Here is an 18,325-nt window from a genome sequence, read left to right as displayed (position 1 = left end):
GTCCTCAAATGGAAGAAGAGGTGAAGGAGATGTCAGCCTCTTTTAAAAGGGCACTAATCCCATTCACAGTGGCTCCACCCTCATGACCTAATCACCCCTCATAGGACCTGCCTCCTACACCATCACTTTGGGGATTAGGTTTCAACATATGAATTGTGGGGGGACACAAACATTATCTATATCGCTATATAAATCAACTATATAGAGTTCCAAAGCAAGAAAAACTAAATTATAGTATTAAGATTAAGGAAGTGGAGGAGGGAAACAGGCAAGAAGTGGAATGGACTAGGAAGGAGCTATCTGAGGTGATGGCAAACTGTCTTTCTTGACCCCAACCGTGGTTACACAGGCTTTCCACTGGTGATGATTCACTGAGGGGTACATATGTTTCTGTGCCCTTTTCTTAAGTGTGACAACTTCACATAAAATGCAGTTGAAGTTTTGTAATAATATCTTTAAGTTTTTATTTATAGGAATTTTATTCTTAGATATAATGCATAAGAATATTAAAAATTAGTTTCAAACATTATGAAAGCAGAAAACCGAAAACAGCTTAAATGCCCATCAGTAGATGACAGGTTCAGTAAATTATAACACATCAAGGAACACTGTGGACACTGTAAAAGAATGGTACTGATATGGGACAATCTTCAACATAGATTTAAGCCAACAACAAGCAAGAGACATAGAACCATGTGCAGAGTATGCTAGAATTACATTTGTGTGTAAAACTGAGGTGGAGGATACATGTATGTGTGTTTTATATGCATATAATGTTTCTGGAAGAACAGGTGAAAAATAAAACCCAGTAACAGTGGTTGTCTCTGAAGTGGGGTATTGGAACACCAGAGGTCACGGATGGGAAGGAAACTTTCTTTTCACTGTACCTGTTGGCATCATGTGAACATAATCACAAATATGTTACCTTTCAAAATAATATATTAAAAGGTGAGATATATTTTTTAATAAGCTGAAATAATTTTGAGAGCTCAGTTCCCAATTATTGTTGCATTTGGATATTTGCATAGATCAAAATGCACTTTCTTTGGGAAACTGACACAGCGTGGAATAGAGGCTGGGAACAAGTGTCCATGAAGGGAAACAAGGGAGGCTGAAAGACAGGGGTCAAGCAGAGACATGTCTGAGAAGCCAGGTCCCATGGAGAAGATCCCCTGTCTGAACAGGGCCTGCAGCAGGGATGAGCCAGGCAAGGCCAGAGAAATAACCAAGATGCTCCGGTCAGGGAAACTAGACAATAGCAAACACATGAGAGGCAAAGGGCCTACAGAAGGGAGACTTCCCAGGGTGGGAAAATGCCTGTGACATTCGCTGCTTGCTCTCAGGAGCCTGACATTGCTGGCAGAGTGAAATGAGCCAAGAAAAAGAAGAAATCATGCTCTCACCTACTTATTTGTATTGATCCAATATATGACCAGCCCCAGAATGAAGTCTTTGTCTCCTCCACAGTACCTGTTTATAGTGCTGTGCACACAATGGTCTTAAAAAGGAGCTGTTGATGCACCCCATTTCCTAAAGTATAAAAATGTAAACTTTCCTCCCAGTGGCTTAGCAGGTTTCTAGACCATCAGCCTGGCAGTGAGCCTGAGCCACTGGCTGATGGGCAAAAGGGTACATAAAAGATACCAGCCTTTGATTATCTTTGCCTTATGCCCCTGAACTGATCATTCCACACTTTTTCTTTAAACAGATTCATCCTGTTAACAACCATCATATCAACTTTTCACCCTTAAAATTTGTTGCAGGGATGTAGGTTTTGAAGAATACATTCCGGGGTATCAGATGCCATACTAAGTGCTCTGTTACATCGGTCTCCAGAACCCTACAGACTCCCGCGAGGGCAGAAAAGCATGTAAGGGAAGAAAACTGAACAGAGGTATAGTGCCAAGGCCACAGTATGAAGGAGATCCATTTTCCAAGTTATATTCTAGCCAACAGGGTCCTTTTGCCATTTAACACATCTATACCTTCTGTATTGTGATGCCAAGTTTATTCTCAGTGCAGTTTTCTGTAAATCACATCCAAAATATGATTTGGAAAAAAATGCACCTTGTTATGAGCCCACTGTGTACTTGAAAGACCCAGTGCACAAATCATTTGCACCTGTACCATTTCCATCCAGTTCTAAGCTAATTTTAAAAAGGTTCTGAAAGCCTGCCAAGAGCACATGTGCACAGAAGATAAAATGTAATAGCAATTAATCCAATCATCTTTGATTTAACGTTAATTTAACCCAGTGGATTATGCCTTGTTTTGTGTGCAACTGTGTTGATCCTGCTACATTTCAGAGAGCCCCCAAATCAATCAAGTCACAATCCCTAATTGCAGTCAAAATGGGGAATTCCACTCAGCAGGGCCCTTCTCTAGAGTATCTATTCCTCCCAAGGAAGAAAGGGAAGTCAAAGAAAGAGGCGTCTCTAATAGCAGGCTGCTAACATCGCAGCTGATGGTGTCAGGACTAGCAAGGAAGAGTGGCCTCCTGTTTGCTGGCATATTCAATTGCACTGGGGCTTCTTGCCAGAATGAACAGGAAAGGGCCAGCAGAGAAAAGCCAATGGAAGCACAGTTGCTGTTTAAACTAGAAACAAACAACAACACAACAAATTCTGGAGGTGCAATGCTTTCCTTTCCCTTTATTTGCAATATGGATTGAATAACTACAGCAGTTAAAGGCCTGAATTAGGAAGGCTGTAATTGAAAACTAATACCATGCTACCCCCTGGGTCTTATTTAACTGCGTTAGAATGTAGGTCTGCATTCTTGGAACCAAGGCTGATTGTGAGAACATTTATATTATCATGTGCAAGGAATAGAGAAGGTTTCAAGTTGCTAATTCCTCCTGTTTGGATTTTATTGAGAACTGAAATAACAAAAAGTGTTACCTGGGCTCAGGGGCAGCCCAGAAGTTCAACTGTAGTTCAGCCTTAGTTAAGGATTACTTAATAGATACTTCACATAAAGTGCTACCATGTTCTTTTTCATAATTTTTCTCTCCCCTCCTCCTTTCCTTTGCAGCTGAGAATAATTAACTGTTCTTTTGTGAGTGTCATTTGTTCTCAAGGAATTAAATGCCACCTTATTTCCCAGAACAAGAATTCAACTGTCATAATTATAGCTTCATTTCAGATGCAAAAAAAAAATCATAATTTATTACAGATTGTTCAGCGTGTGAGATAGGTTTAAATGTCATTGGAAGTAAATTGTGGCATGTCATGAAGGGGTTTTAGCCACCACTGTAATTGATTTATAATTTCACATTTAAAATGAACAACATTCAGCCATTGTTCTTGTATTATATAACTCTGACAGCAATCCCTTGAGAATGAGGCATTCAACTTGGTCAATACACAATAATAATAATAACAATAATAATAATAACAATAACAATGATATGCCAGTTTTAAAGATAAGCAATGAAATTAGCATAAGCACTAAGAACATATGTGTTAAAAATGGGAGCTCAATCTCTATAATACAAGGTAAAAATCTATTTCAGAAGAAATGTATTTGAATATCAGCATTGAACTCCATCAAATGAAATGACTCTCAGGGGTTTTAATGAAACTCATAAAATTAAGAACCATCAGAATTAAGGTTTAAACTATTTTCTACCCAGAGTTATAAGGAAAGATAGAATAATTGAAGAAGGTGGAGATGAATTTTTCCACATCTAATTTCAAGCAGATTAAGAATCAATTCCACTTTGAACAGTAATTTACTAGGTTTGCAGCGTGATCCTAGTCTCCTGGGATTACACGGTTACCATAGGTGGTATGGGGGAGGGACTATATAAATACCTGATTAGACTATTAAGTGCCAGCAGATCTGTTTTGTGCCAGATGAAGTGAGTCCCGTGATGGTTCTCATAGCTCAACATCACATCAGTGGATTTGTGCCCCTTGAATGTGAATGTAGAAACAAATCCAAACTCACACAATGACAGGAACAAACTGTGCTGTGGTCGCCAAACCACAAGTCACACTTTAGAGGCAAAATCAGAATATTCCCCAATCTATAGTCTTTTGAAATGCCTTATTTTTCCCTTCTGGGAAAGCCAGTACTTTATTCTTTGTTTTCAAAAAGTCAACATGATAGTCTGGATACAGAAAACCTTTTGAAAGGCAATGTGTGGTAGGCTGAATAATGGTACTTCAAAGATGTTGGTGTCCTAGTTCCCGGAACCTGGGAATGCCACCTTATATGGCAAAGGGAGGGACTTGGCAGATGTGATTAAATGGTAGGGTTTTGCAGTAGGGAGATATCCTGGATTACCAGGATGGACCCTAAATGTAATCACAATGCTTTTATAAGAGGGAGGTTGAGGAAGTTTTTACTATAGTAGAAGAGAAGGTGATGTGACCACAGGAGCAGAGATTAGAGAGATGTCACAAGCCAAGGAAAGTTAGCAGCCTCTCAAAGTGGAAGAAGTGAAGAACAGATTCTCCCCTGGAGCCTTGAGAAAGACCAAGACTGCTGACACCTTGATTTTAGCCCTGTAAGACTCATTTCAGACTTCTGATCTCCAGAATGATAGGAGGATAAATTAGTGTTGTTTTAACACTAAGTTTATGGAAATTTGTTACACTGACAACAGAAAATTAAAACACAGGGAAAGAGCCTGATTTACTAAAAAGTGTGTCCAAAGATCAAGTTACCTTCATATTGAGAACTAACCCAGTGGCTGAGCTCCACTCTGGCTTTGAGTTGATGCTTCCAGTTTAATCATGACCTAGATGCCTCCTCTGTTGCCACTTAAGCAGTTCCTGTAGTTGTCTTTCTGGGGGACAATGATCCAAAAATTTGACATTGTCAACTTAAGAAAGGAGTGATATTTAGCTTGATTTAGAAGAGTCCCTTTTGGGAGAGTTAAATGAATATAGTGTTCTAAAATGAGCTGTGATATTATTTTTGGCTTATAAAAGAGAAACTGCATTTATTTGAAGGCACTAATGTATCACAAGATTTCCAAAATATATAGCTTGTGATTTTTCCAAACAGCATTCTCTTGACCTGGTAAATGATCGCTCAAGGGTTGCCACTTACCATTCAATAAATGTTTGCAGTGCATCAAGGATTTACAATGTAAATTCTTGACCCAGTTTTTGATATAACTATTTATTCAGTCTGCCATAACAAGAGGAAGAAAAAATAAGACACTTCTAATCAACTATTGGGATGACACAAAAAACTTTTATCTGGGTTCACTGGACAGTAATTTCCTATTGCAAATATGTTGAGAGAATATTTATCCCACTTTCTTTGATCCTCCACCAGGGGACACCTTCTAAGTGTTTTTGTAACAGTTTCCATCTCTCTCCCCTCCCTACCACTGGATATGGGCCAGCCACCACTGGACCTAAGTTATTAAAAATCTAGGCAATCTCAGCCACAGGGAAAAGAACGAAGACTCAGTCTAGCATCATTGATTTCACTGAAAGGTGAGCCTCATGGTCATTTTTCTAGCATCATTTCACATTCATTCATTTATTCATTCACTCAACAAATATCTACATTGTACCTACTCTGTGCGATGTCACTGAGGGAACTAAAAAGATGAAGCAGAGAAATCCTATCCAGTGAATACATAACTATATTAGGTAATGACTTTCATTTATTGAGTACTTCCTATATGTCAGGGATGGTGATAGATCACTTCACGTAACTTATCCAATATGTTATGTTATTATTCCTATTCTCTATTTACAATGAAGTAGTTAAGACTCAGGGGATAAGAAATTCAGCCAAGTTTTGAGAAGAGGTTCAGTGGTAGGCCCTCAAATTGTGTTCTAATTATACAAAGCCTGTGTCCTAACCTCCTTGACAAGATAAAGCAAATTAATTGCCAAAAGAAGAATATAAAGGGCATGACGTGTGGGTGTTGATTACATCCCCTAGGTGATCCGGGAAGACTTTATGAAAGAAGTAGTACTTAATCTTCATTGTGAGGACTGAGAAGGAATTGAACATATGCTGATGGGACAAAGTCATTCCAGGCAGAGTGAACAACCAGAGCAAAGACACTAAGGTGGGAAAGCATGGAACACACAAAGGGAAAGGGAGCAACTCATTGTAACTGGTCGTGGCGGGCAGCACAAGTAGCCAGCAATAAAGCTAGAAATGTTGTCATTTGGTGCCAGATCACAGAGGGCCTTAAGTACAAGGTATGGAATTTGCTATGGAGGAAATAATGGAGAACTAGTGTCAAGCAATTGGTCAAGACTAGTTGGGGAAATGGGACATACCTCTGTCAATGATGTAGAATTCTGTTGCAAGCAACAGATTAACATATTCAAATTAATGTTAATCATTAAATATTTAATGGAAAAAATAATAAGGGCTTTTAAGTAATTAGTATCACACAAACTGAAACATAACTGATGACAAAAGAGAGTGGCATTCCAAATAAATTTTCATTATTTCTGAAGCATACCACCTCTGCTCTTTATTTCAAAAAAACAAGTAATGTGCTTTGGCAACGTTTGAGGCTTGTAAGGCAGAGAACACAAAAACTCCTGCCCTCCAAGAGTTTACACTCCAGTGGGAGAGTGTGATAAACTGCATTACTATTCATAATTTTTGGTGGCCCTCCCTCCCATGAGAGTATAATACATCTTCACTTAGGATTTGTTTTGGCTAAGGAAATACAGGCAGAGGCAGTGTTTCCAGGCAGAAGAATTCAAGCCAGATGTGATCTCACTTATATGTGGAATCTAACAACAAACAAACAAACAAATTGATACAGTGAACAAATTGGTGGTTTTCAGAGGCAGGGGGTGGAGAGGGTGGTAAAAAGGTACAAAATTCCAGTTAAAACATAAATAAGCCCTGGTGACATAATGTATAACATGATGACTGTAAATAATAAGACTGTATTGTATATTTGAAATTTGCTAACAGAGAAAATCTTAAAAGTTCTCATCACAAGAAAAAAATTTGTAAATTTGTATTTTTTTATATGTGGTGATGGTTATTAATTAGACTAATTGAAGTGATCATTTCATAATATTATACATATATCAAATCATTATGTTGTTTGCCTAAAACTAATATAATGTTATATGTCAATTATATTTCAATTGTTTAAAAAGCCAGATGTGTACTTTGCCATGATTTCCCTTTTTCCTCTGCAATGAGGCCAATAATATCCCAGACAGAAATAGGGCTTGTTCTCCATTAGCCTGGGTCCTGACAAGGAGCAGAGCCATGACAAATCATGACAGAAGTGTAACACAAGCACATTGTCAACCTTTGTTGCTGTAAGCCAGAAAGATGTTGAGGTTGTTTGTTACACAGTATAACTTAATGTAAGCTGACTGCTACAACAAACTGAGAGCATATGTAACCACAATATAAGGTCAGGTCTATAAGAGAAATATGGGATTTCAAAGGAGAAAGAGATCATTTATTTCTAGGTCACATTATCATCAGCCCAGCCAAAAAATGTTCACCTTTTCTTCCAGTGGCTTTTTGTTTTATTTTGCTTGGCTTTGCTTTAGATTTAACACTGAGTAAAACAAAGACCTGACAACTAACTAATCAGCTAACCTCAGCAGACCAACAATCATTCCCTCATTCTCTCCCTTGCACTTGACCCTCAGTCCCTACACACTTCAAAGTCTGTCATCCACAGCCAACCGAAGTGCCACCAGGCAGTAAATGAGCCCCTAATTCCCTCAACACACACTCATTAAGCATCTATTATGCATAGGTTCCACGAGCACCAGAGAATCAGAGATGGAAGAAAAAAGTACCTGAAGGTGCTCAACAGCTGGTGAAAGCTCAGACAAGAGTCACTCAATCAAAATAGACTTATCTGGGTGCTCTGGGCTACCACAGAGTAATGGAGCATGAGAGAAAGATGTCTGGGGGGACCTGGCCTTGGGAGGGTTGAGGAGTGGTATCAAGACCCACTTCCTGGAAGAAGTGAAACCTGAATCAGTGTTGAAGGAAGGAAAGGAGTTAATCAGACAAAGGGAAGTAAGGAACTATCATTTGCAAAAGCACAGAGCAGTGGGGCAGCTAGGCCTGGGAGAGCTGCCATGTTTGAACAGAAGGTATGAGACATGAGAGTAGAGCAACAGAGGAGGGTAAGATCAAGAAAGGCCTTAAAAGCCACACTAAAAGTTTGGATTTTATCCTAAAGGCAATCTGATGCAATTGAAAGCTTTTAAGCTGCGGTATGGCATGATCAGATTTGCATCTTAGAAAGATTTCCTTGTCAGTTCCAGGAAGGAGGGATCTGAGATGGGGCTGGAAGATTTTGGACCAGAGAAGTTAGTTAGAAAACTCTTGCCATAAACCCAAGTGAGAAATTGTGAGAATCTGAACTGACATAGAACCTGTTTCCTACTCTGAAATATGAAAGAAATAAAGCTTCTCAAACACATTTAAGAAGAAAATTAGCTCATAGTTAGTGAACTGCAAAGCCAGCAAGGAAGCACCAAAGCTTTTCTGATTCCACTCTGCGTCACTGAAGAGCTCTGAATTTTTTGCATTTATATTGTCTCTTTTGTAATTAAGTTCCATGCTCACAACTTGACTAGTTATAAAATTACTCTCCCACACTTTTCCTCTTCCTAGACGCCCTCCTCCATTCACACAGGCATGTAAATATGTTTCTAACAAGTGTGTTCATTCATTCATTCATTCATTTATCCCACAACTGTTTATTGGGTACCCATTATGTAGCAGGCACTGGCTAGATGCAGTGTACCTAAAAAAACACAGAACAAAGTCCTTGCCTCCTGGAAGTGTCAACCTACTGGAGAAACACATGATAAATATACAAACAAATAAATAATTATAAAATGCAAATCCCTATGAATAAACAGCAGCAGAATACTGAATGCTAGAATGGCAGGTATGCACGTGTACTCATGGCAATGTCCTAAAAGGCTCACCGAAGAAGTCAATCAGTTGAGATGGGAGCATTAATATGTTTACATTTAATTTACATCAGTATCATTTTAGAAAAGAAGGATTGGTACATCTAAGCTGGTGCTATTACCCCAAAATACTAACATTTAAAATACAAGGTCACATTTTCCTAGCTAGCAAGGCCCACAATTGCAGGGGCAGGGAGTGGGGGGTTAGGAAATGTGGCTTCCATCTCTGGGTTCACTGAGGTCGTAATGCTCAGGGCATCTCTGGGAGACACTCACTGGAGCATTTCAGTATTGATTCAATGCCTCTAGTAGGTCTTGCATGAGGTCATGGCGAGGCTGGACCTGGTAAGTTTTGTGCACTTAGGGCTGAGTTCTGAAGTTGGGCTGACTTGCACAATTGCAGCTCATTTTCATGAAACAGAACCAAAATCCTTCTTAATGCTTTCTTTTTAAAATAGCTCCAGTTAAAGAAAAATTGAGTTCCTCATTAGTTGTAAGTTCCCCTTATTGCTAGCTCAGAGATTGAAATCCACAAATCACTCACCAAACAGCATTAGCGGTGGGCCATTTTGAAGCAGCCTTTTCACAGAGTAACTCTATATCTCCTCAAGATAAAGATCATCTTCTAGACAGGTAAGCCCAGTTCTGTTGGGGGTTGGGTAGGGTGGACTGGATTCAGAGCTTTTCTGTAGACTATAGAGTCAGCTAAAGACTAGGTTCTGGCCACCAGCTCACAGCCAGCAGGACAACAAATCACTTTCAGCCACCGCCCAACAAGCTTGGATTTAAACCACTGACCAATAGGTAAAAGACCCTTTACTGCATCTTGGCTCTTCTACACCACCCTTTCATCTGTCATTGTTGTCCCAGGCCCAATAATTGGATGAAAAGAGATTTGATTAAGTGTAAGATTTATGAGGTTCTACATTGAGACAAATTGTAATTCAATATAAGCCCATTCTCGAAAAAGGGTTAGAATATGAACAAAATTCTTTACTCTTTTATCTATACCTTTACACACACATGCATACACGTACGCTCATACAAATATCCATACATACTGTTTGTCAACTTGTCACTCAGAAAGACTAATGACAATTATTCACCTTGAGCATTTGGCAGATATAATGGGACACTACTTTGGCAGTGATCAAAAATCATCTTCCTTTATGGTTCTTAATCAAAAATTTATTTCCCATTGACTAACCCCCAAAGAAGGTTATCACCTACTTCTGCCTGTACTTATTTCAGTACTAACAAGAGATTCTTTTCTCTCCCATCCTCAGCAGTGCAGAATTACCATCATTCCAAAGACCTCTTTGGGTTCCTTGACCAGAAGAGGCATTTAACGATGTCATCCATGATGTATTGCATATTTAATTGTACTATGCAGCTATTCAAAAAGCATTCAGAAGTAATCATTTAGCATTAATATCCCAGGGCAATCCAAGGTCACAGTACATTAAAAACTAATTCACAGTGGTTCAAGAATGCATTTTTCATGTATGGAGTAACATAATTCTTTTATGATAAAAGTGATAGTGGTGTTACAGAATGATGAGATATAAGATATTCTGAATATCCATCATTGGACCCACTGTACAAATGGCAAAGTCAGACCTTTGTTCTTCCCATAACTCAACACACCACTAATCTGTATTAAACACCACTGGCCATGTTAACCTTTTATATGACTGACCACATTTCAAGGAGAAACAGTGCCTTATTTATTATCATAGATAATACAAATATTCAATATTTATTGTGATCATTTCACTCTCATATTTTATTATCTCCTATTTTCTATGGTCATTCTAATATCTAAAATTTCAACACGTCTATGGGTAAAGGCTGTCTAGCGAAAAATTATACACACACATTTATGAGTGTGTGTATGTATTTTATCAACTTCCTTACAGGAATGCTATGGAAGATAAAATTATTATAACTTCCATAACATATCAACCATGCTAAAATAACACTGTCCTGAGGCAACAGGCCCTCTATACAATGAAACATGGGCAGGCTCCATCCTCCAGGACCTATCATCTCTCACACCCCACACCATTAGCAGTGCTGTACTACAATTTGCTGCCATTCATCAGGCAACATATGAGGAGTTTTTTCAGCAATTCACAGGCAATATTGTCATTTGTTAATATACTAAACTCTGCATTCAAAGGTACCAGATTACCTTACCAATCCACTGGTGTTTTTTTCCTATTTCTTTATATTTCACATCCCAAAATCCATCTTCCCAATCAGTCCATACGGATTGGATAGAAGTCAGAAGTTTTGTCCTGTTCAGAGGGTCTTTCAAAACTATTAATAAGCATTATCATAACCTGTGTTTAGGGCACTATTCTAGGTGCTGGGTATGAGTTGAGGTTGGGCATGTCTATATGGAGACATGATACTGAATTATAAAACACAAATAAAATACAGGCAGACCTCATTTTATTGTTCTTCGCAGATATTGTTCTTATTTTTTTTCAAATTAAATGTTTGTGGCAACTCTGGGTTGAGCAAGTCTATCGGCACCGTTTTGCCAAAAGCTTTTGCTCACTTCCCATCTCTGTGTCATATTTTGGTAATTCTCACAATATTTCAAACTTTTTCATTATTATTATATGTGTTATGATGATCTGTGATCAGTGAACTTTGATGTTGCTGTTGCAATTGTTCTAGGGCACCACAAACCATGCCCATATAAGATGGTGAACTTAATTAAGAAATATTGTGTAAGTTCTGACTGATCCACCAACAGGCTATTCCCCCATCTCTCTCCCTTTCCCTGGTCCTCCCTATTCCCTGAGACACAACAATACTGAAATTAGACCAGTTAGTAACCTTACAGTGGCCTCTAAGTGTACAAGTGAAAAGAAGAGTCACATGTCTCTCACTTTAAATCAAAAGCTAGAAATGATTAAGCTTAGTGAGGAAGGCACGTCGAAAGCCAAGATACGCTGAAAGTTAGGCCTCTTGCACCGAACAGTTAGCTAAGTTGTGAGTACAAAGGAAAAGTTCTTGAAGGAAGTTAAATGTGCTACTCCAGTGAACACAAAATGATAAGAAAGCAAAACAGTCTTATTGCTGACACGGAGAAAGTTTTAGTGATCTGGATAGAAGATCCAATAGCCACAACATTCCTTTAAACCAAAGTTTAATCCAGAGCAAGGCCCTAACTCTCTTCAATTCTATGAAGGCTGAGAGAGGGAAGGAAACCGCAGAAGAAAAGTTTGAAGCTAGCAGAGCTTGTTTCATGAGGTTTAAGGAAAGAAGCCATACCCAAAATATAAATGTGCAAAGTGAAGCAGCAAATGCTGATGTAGAAGCTGCAGCAAGTTATCCAGAAGATCTAACTAAGATAATTCATGAAGGTGGCTACACGAAACCAACAGATTTTTCAATGTAGACGAAACCATCTGACATTGGAAGGAAACTCCATCTATGGATCTCGTAGCTAGAGAGGAGAAGTCAATTCCTGGCTTCAAAGTTTCAAGGATGGGCTGAATCTCTTGTTAGGGACAAACACAGCTGGTGACTTGAAGTTGAAGCCAAAGCTCATTTACCATTGGAAAAATCCTAGGGCTCTTAAGAATCATGCTAAATCTACTCCACCTGTGCTCTATAAATGGAACAATAAAGCCTGGATGACAGCACATCTGTTTATAATATGGTTTACTGAATATTTTAAGCCCACTGTTGAGACCTACTGCTCAGAAAAATATATATATTTCTTTCAGAATACTACTGCTCATGCATCTGGTCATCCAAGAGCTCTGATGGAGAAGTAAAGTGAGATTAATGTTGTTTTCATGCCTGCAAACACGACATCCATTCTGCAGCCCATGGATCAAGGAATCATATTGACTTTCAAGTAATATTATTTAAGAAATAACATGTCATAACGCTATAGCTGCCATAGATTGTGATTCCTCTGGTGAATCTGGGCAAAGTAAATTGAAAACCTTCTAGGAAGGATTCACCATTCTACATGCCATTAGGAACATTTGTGATTGATGAGAAGAGATCAAAATATCAACCTTAACAAGAGTTTGGAAGAAGTTGATTCCAAACTTCATGGATGACCTTGAGGGGTTCAAGACTTGAATGGAGGAAGTAACTACAGATACGGTAGAAATAGCAAGAGAATTAGAATTAGAAGTGGAGCCTGAAAATGGTACTGAATTGCTGCAATCTCATAATAAAACTTTAATGAATGAGGAGTTGTTTCTTATAGATGAGCAAAGAAAGTGACTTCTTGAGATGGAATGTACCCCTGGTGAAGATGCTGTGAATATTATTGAAATTAAAACAAAGAATTTAGAATATTTCATAAACTCAGTTGATAAAGCAGCAGCAGGGTTTGAAAGAATTGACTCCAAATTTGAAAGATCTGTGGATAAAATGCTACCAAATAGCATTGCAAGCTACAGAGAAATCATTCACGAAATGTCAATCAGTGCAGCAAACTTCACTGTTGTTTCAAGAAATTCCCACAGCCACCCCAGCCTTCAACAACCATCTCCCTGATTAGTCAGCAGACACCAACATCGAGGCAAGACTCTCTACCAGCAAAAAGATTATGACTTGCTGAAGGCTCAGATGATGGTTAGCAATTTTTACCAATAAAGTATTATTTAATTAAGGTATGTACATTTTTTAGACATAATACTATTGCACAATTAATAGACACAGTATAGTGTAAACATAACTTTTTTATGCACTGGGAAGACGGAAAATTTTTGTGACTCACTTTATTGCAGTATTCAATTTATTGCAGTTGTCTGGAACCAAACTCACAACATCTTTGAGGTATGCTTGTACGAGATTTGGCAAGTGATAACAGAAAACTGGAACAGGCATTGTATGACTAATAGTCAATGAGCAATGCAGATGCTCAAGTGTGAATTTGGAAGCAATAACATCACTGGTCTCTACCTGTCCTGTCCCTTGACCTCCAGGACAGCCATATTATAGCTCCAGGAACATATGTTCATGTTTCACCACCCTAGTTGCCTTTCTCCAGACTCCTGAGAAGTTCTTTTCCCAGCACTGCAAGGGGAAGGGAGAGTTCTAAGGATCTGATGAAATAAAAGAAATGTATAAGATCTGGGAAACTATCCCCAGGTTGAGCAATGGGATAGATCACTTAAACTAGTATAAACCTCTATTTTCAAACAATTTTAACACAAAAAGCCATCTTTGGGTGAATTAAGGAAACCAGTCATTCTGATTGCCAGTACTTTACATAGAAAGCTCTCTGCATTCATTTAATTGACTATCATTTTTCCTAGTTCTAGTCAGTAAATCCAGAAGCCAGTGGAATCTGGGGAATTCTTCAAACACTTATGCAAGATGCTTTGGCCTCTCAGCCTCTTGATGGTGAAAAGTAAACCATTTCTTCCTCCTTCCCATTCTTTCTTTCTTCCCTTTGCCTTCCTCTTATCCAATTTTTTATGAGTGTAAGACTTGGAGGACTAGAAAGATTATACTAAATTCAAAAAGGAAGAAGCTATAAGAAATGGAATAAAATATGGTGGGTTACCTAAAAATCTCTTGAAGGAGTCACTGCTACATTAGATCAATCTCCCACATTGTTTCCAAATAGCCAACTTCTCCATCACAGATCCTTGGGAAAGCCAGTAACATTGACTGATAGAGAATCGTGTAAATCTAAGATTAGCATTGATTGGAGTCTGCATTTTAGCATTTCTTATTTGGAGACTATCATAAATATACATACCCTGGCTTTTCCCATCCTCCTGTCAATCAACAGTCTTGGACAAATCTTGTAGTCTTAGACATATACTGGCCTCCCTCATGAACAGAGCAAGGGAAGCAGGATTTACTAATATAATAATTTCCTTCTAAAATGAAGTAACTCTTCTATAATTTCCTCAGGCACGTTTATTGTTATCTTCACCCCCCATCAACAACGTTACTGTCATCAACATCTCCATGTGTCTGCATCCCTAACAAATGATGCAGAGAGATGAGAGAAGAAAGCTGGCTAAGAGTTGCCAGTCCTGAGTTCCAGTGTCTGTCACTGTCAAGTTTTCTGATCATATGCAAGTCATATAAACACTCCAGTCTTATTTTTATCATCTCTAAAGTGTTAGATAACTCTCCTGTGTCTCTTCTAGATTTAATTTTCTATAATTCTAATTTAAAATGTCATCAATGAACAAAACCTTCCCAGTTGGACAGAGATTATCATGGAAAAATTGATCCAGACACTAATTCTTAAAAATAAGAGGATATTGTTAGTCTTACCTTAAAGATTAAGAAACTAGAGTTCCGAATGGTTTAATTACTTGCCCAAGGTCAGTAAGTTTATGAGTGGTGGGGTCAGTAGTCAAATTCTGATATGGTTGAACAGAGCCTATGGAGTCAGATCTGGATTTTAATTTTGGTTCTACCACTTGTTGTGTGACCTCAGGCAAGTTGCTTGAGTTCTCTGAGCATTGATTTTCTCATTAATATTATAAAGGGAAATAGTATATCACCTACATCTCGGGATTGTTTTGATTTAACACATGTGAAAAATACCTAGTTAGTGCTTGACACATAGTAGGGTTGCAGAAAGTGTTAGTGTCTTCTCTTAGTGACACCATGTTGCCCATGGTGCATCAAAGGGAAGGTAAGCGTTTGGTCTAACACTGAGAAGGTGCTGGCAGCCATTGTTTGTTGTAGTGGCTGGTTGACTGTAATTTAATCTCTGTGTCCTACTGCCCTCTTCTGGATATCAAACATCAGATCTGCTTGGGAATTCAGCTTACTGGTCCCATCTAACTGAGCAAACTCTGGACCTGATTCAATAATGCCCACTCCAGAGATGCAATAGAATCCAGAATCAATTTCTGGATGCAACAAGTGTACATTGGCAAGAGAGCCAAGAGCTAGAAATGATAAGGGATTACTGACTGCCTGCCATACCTGGTAGGTCTATGGTATGATAAAGTGGTTTAAGGTACGGTTCCTTTCATGTGTGTGCCAAGTAGTCTAACTCTGTTTGACAGTTCCAAGTCCATTACAAACACTAACCAGCATTAAACATGTGTGGATAAACAGATATGAGTAGCCAAATATACACTTTGAGATGGACTTGGAAGGGAACCCTAACCTGTTTGAGGTTACATACACCCCCAGCCTATCTGTTCAGCCATTGGTTTTGAGCACTTATTTTTCTCCAAGCTTTTAAACATTTAATTGTATTTATTCACAGAAATATAATTCATCTGTTTCTAAGTCATTTACACCTTTTGTAACAAAGCACTGTTTTGTATTAAGCTAATGTCCAAAAAGCCAAAGACAACCTTATAAGTATTCAGATATTTAGAAGTTTTTCTTAAGTGAACATGGTGAAATGTGTCAAATGAATTACAAAATATTTGCATTGAAAGTAGTTAGTATATCACAAGATAACGTACAGAGATTCAAAATACTGGAGAGTAAAAAAAGAGAAAAAAAAATTTTTAAGTAAAAAATATTGGAGAGTAAAAGTCAAATTACATTTGAAATGTACAAAGAGAAATTATAAACATTCTGAAAATAAATCCTTCTATAAAGTGAAGAACGACTTTCTGTGTCTAATCACACTCTTATTTGTGTTTTACAAATCTCTATCATCACACATTGAGTGTGTTAAAGTGGGATTTGCAAAACAGTATTATTTATTAGAAAACAGTAAGAACTGTCCTTGTTTTGACATTCATAGATGAGAAGGAGGGATGGAGTAGGAGCCCATCTCAGGACTACAAGATACTAGACATCTGCTATGTTCCCTTCAAGAGCACATGCACACTTTCAGACACACACACATGCACACAATTCACATGTCCATCTATTCATTCAGCAAATACTAGCGGCCTATAATTAAGACCCAATTCAAAAATCATCTTATCAAACAATCCCCAACATGCCTCAACAAAATGAATGACCCTTTTCTCTATTACCCTGCCCACTTATTCATTCTTCTATTATTGCCTTTATTGCATTATAATTATTATTTATATGTCTATCCCTCATCTAGACCAAGAACTCAACAGAAGTATGATCTGTATGTTGTATTCAGATTTTTGTCCCCAGCAGCTAACCTGATGCCTGTAACAAGTAGATGCTTCAATAAATGTGATTGCGAAAATCAATAACTTGTTTGAAATTCTCTGGTTGTTTTTTCTGTGTGTTGGATATTACATATCTGAGTCAGCCAACTTCTAAAACACTTCTCTGCCCACAGACAGCAGACACATCTCAGTGAATTCAGTAGAAGTGGTGGGTTTTCAGTCACAGACGGTATTCAGTCATAGACTGGGCAACACCTCAGTGGGAACTGAAACATGAAATGGATGTATGGGCCAGATAACATTTCAGGTCCTGCCAGACATGGCCTCCTCTGATTCTAAAGGAATGCGTCCTTTCTCCTCTGCCTGTTCACCCTCTTTCTACTTTCTGAGAACCCAAGAACCTTCAACGATACTGAATTCCTGAATACCCAAGATGTTTCGCACATACTAGAGAAGCCAAAATGTACTAGGAAGGTGGACCCTGGCCCTGTAAGTCACTAGGGAACTTGGTTAGAGTTCCTCCTCTCTCTCAGCATCTCCTAAATTCTAAGGTTGTTCATCATTTTTTACTAATTTTCACACTTTCCAGCTGGGGCTCATTCTCTCTCACGTATGTTGGGATTCCCCAGTCACATGGACCCTCCCACCAGCTGTAATCGCAGCTGAAACAAACGTCACTATGCACGAGGCGCTCTGCTTGACACGTTACATTCATGATGTCATTTTGCCCCTAACAAGTAAGTATACTGTGATACCCATGTTAAAGGATTAAGAAACAAAAACTGAGAAATTTGCCTGATTTCTACCACTAAAGAGTAGTGGAGCCGCAATTCAAGTCCATGGCCTTCCTATTCTGCAATGCATTAACCCTAACCCCTAAGCCAGTGCTTCTCAGACTTCACTGTGCACACAAATGGTCTGGAGATCATGATTACAAGAAGATCCTGATTTAGTCAATCTGGGGAGGGGCCTGAGATTCCACATTTCTCACAAGCTCCCAGAAGATGGATGTGCTCACCCTCTGATTACTCTTTCAGTAGCAAAACACTGTGCCATTCACACTTCCTAATTTCTGCCATGCCTTTAGGCTTTGAACAGCTAGTTCTTCTTGGTGTCTCCCCAGATTTGGAGCCAACCAAGAAGATAAGATGAGAGCATAGTGGGTGGGTTAATCATTTCTGGCACATGCACTCAGTCCATGAGTTATTTACCAACCCGACTAACTAGCACCATGACTGACCAGGCAGAGGTCAGGTGCCTTGATGTGCCCTGCAAGCATCCTCAATGCACTGAAGAAGAAAAAAGACAGTCTTGTAACTCATTCCCCTCTGACCTAAACCCATCAGAATT

Source organism: Balaenoptera musculus, chromosome 17 (assembly GCF_009873245.2).
Source record: "Balaenoptera musculus isolate JJ_BM4_2016_0621 chromosome 17, mBalMus1.pri.v3, whole genome shotgun sequence".
NCBI lineage: Eukaryota > Metazoa > Chordata > Mammalia > Artiodactyla > Balaenopteridae > Balaenoptera > Balaenoptera musculus.
Note: the sequence above shows the minus strand (reverse complement) of the source record.